Source organism: Propithecus coquereli, unplaced genomic scaffold, assembly GCF_000956105.1.
Source record: "Propithecus coquereli isolate 6110/MARCELLA unplaced genomic scaffold, Pcoq_1.0 Scaffold77, whole genome shotgun sequence".
NCBI classification, from domain to species: Eukaryota; Metazoa; Chordata; class Mammalia; order Primates; family Indriidae; genus Propithecus; species Propithecus coquereli.
The window spans coordinates 5539778-5542416 of NW_012153840.1; positions in this window are offsets into that span (position 1 = coordinate 5539778).

The window sequence follows — 2639 nt, forward strand, 5'->3', positions numbered from 1 at the left end:
GGGTGGTGCTTTCACTACTTGCCAGTACCATCTCACCTCCCAGGGTCACCGTCCTGCCCAAGGTTGACTCTCTCACGTGGGATGTGATGTCATTTCTCCTCCAGTGCCCTGGCTGTGGCAGTTAGGAAGGCTCTCATCACCTCCAAGGCCAACCGTGGGGTCAGAGAATTAATCTCTGCTGGGGCTCCACTCCACTGAACCCCTACTACATACATTTTCTGTTCCTAGTTAGTGCCCTAAGACAGTGATTCTCAACCTTGTTGGTCTTGGTACCCATTTATGACCTTAAAAATTATTGAGGACCCCAGCATTTTGGTTTGTGTGGATTATATATCTACCAGTGTTTACCAAATTAGAAATTAAAACTGAGAAATTCTAAATATTTATTAATACATTTAAAAATAACAATAAATCTATTACATGCTAAAGAACTTATTTGTATGAGAATAACCATATTTTACAAAACAAAGTTTTAATGAGAAGAGTGGCGTTGCTTATATTTTTGCAAGTTTCTTTCATGTCTGACTTAGTAGAGTTCAGCTGGGTTCTCATACCCGCTTTTGCACCCAGACCTTTCTGAAAGGCTGTTTCCATTGAAGTCTATGAAGAAAACTCAGCTTCATACAGATGTGTAGCTGGGAAAGGGAGGGGAATTTGGATAGCCTTTGCAGATAATTGTGGATAGTCTTTTTTTGACACTACACTAAAACTCGACAAGTGGTCGTTTCTCGAAGATTAACTGCAATGTGGAATCTGAAACCACATTAATGGACTTTGTGTACCCCGTTACAGTCAACCCCACTGGTCCATCTGGCACTTTGAATGACTCATTCCCTGACATGAGACTTCGTAACCTCATGCATCAGTTATTTGGAAAATACTGTTCACTGAGGAATGCAGATCTTCCAAATGTTGACACATTTCATTATGTGATATTTTTAAAATCAGTCATTAGTATCATCACCGGTCTCATCAGAAAAGCTGTTAAGTATTAGGGCACTGGCAAGGTCACGGTAGCAGATATAACTATTCCAAAAGTCTAATTTTCAGCTCAGATTTTATCATTGGCAACAGATATTGTCAGCTTTTTCCCTTGAAGTGACAGACTCACTCTGTTCACTTTTGAGAAAATAGCTGCCAAATACTCAAATCTGACTTTGAAAAATCACAGTTTGTCAGTCGCTCCTGCAGGTAACGATGGTGTTTCCTGAAGAGAGCGACTCCTGCCTTCCGCTCAATCACACGAGTTCATTTCCTTGAGACAAGGCTTGGACTCGAAGGGCTCTAAGTGTGCTTCCTTTTCATCCCTTAGAATGTGAAAAAACACACACTCAAGGGGCAAGATTTCATAAAAATTAATGATATTTATAGCTTCATCAAGGACATTTTTAAGTGGCATGGCTTCTGTTTAAGCTGAAAGTGCATGGCGCTGGAGAACGTAATGGCTACTCGCGTGCTGCTGCTGTGATCTGTGCCAGGACGCCGGCGGTTCCACTCGCCGTTGGCTTTTGCACCATCAGTGCGATGTCACCACGTTGAAAAAGGCACAGTGCAGCAACTTAGTATTATCATGAAAGTGGTTTCGACTTCATGGTCCTCCTGAGAGGGCCTGGGGAACCCCCGGAGGTCCACAGACCACGCTTTGAGAACCGCTACCCGAGTCTCTCCCTCGCTCTGGTTGGGGCTCTGGCACTTGGGTTCTGCCATCAGAAAGGGCTAAGTTCTTGGCCTGACTGTAGTACACTGCCGGCTCAGCACTTCCTCCCGGCTCCCCTGGCCTCTGTCCCGGGTCAGAGGCTGCAGTGGGGAGACACAGCTGGGGAACTGGGGGATTCTCACGGCGTGGCCTGGGGAGAGGCGAAGGAGCCACCTGGGCCCGGCTGCCCTGCAGGCCGTGTCTGTGGACACTGGCATTCTCCTGGCCCCCAGCGTGAAGAGCCTGGTCTTCCTCCCGCAGAAAGCCCCTCTGCAGCCGCCTGGCTTCCCATTAAGGCTCAGGCCTATCTGGAGCTGGGGCTCTCTCTGCCTCCCGCCCCTTGGCGGCCTAGTTTCCCATCGGCCACCTGCCTTCACGCTGAGGGCCATGGGGCAGGCGCAGGCACCGGGGGCAGGCCTGCCGCCCCCTCTCCTGCTGCGGCTTCCCTCTCCTTCCCCACTCCCCTTCTCCCAGCTGCCTCCCGACCACCTCCCCCAGCGTGGCAGCCTGTCCAAGACACTGGGTTTTGTCCCCTCGGTCCAGGCACCCTGAGAGTGAGAGAAAATAGCTGTCCGGTGAGTGGGGGGAAGGCCTCTTGTTTTCACCTCTCAGGGGCTGGTTTTCCCAACTTTCCCATCCCAGCTCCTGCGGAACAAAGGGCCTCCGGCCCCGTGTGCTGGGCCGGGCCCAGCGAGGGGACTCACCAGCAACTCTTTATTGAGTCTTCAAGGCCAGCCAGGCACTCCATTAAAAAGCCATTCCCCTTTGTGCTGCCCGGCCCCCAGCTGTCCCCCCTCTCATGTGACGGTCGGTCACAGTTGTAAAACAACAACACACAGAGTTGGCAACTAACGGTGCTTTTTTTCAAGCCAGGGTCTCCATGGCAACCCCCGTCAATCACCCCTCAGGAGCGCTTTAACCTGACCAAGAGGGGGAAATAAAA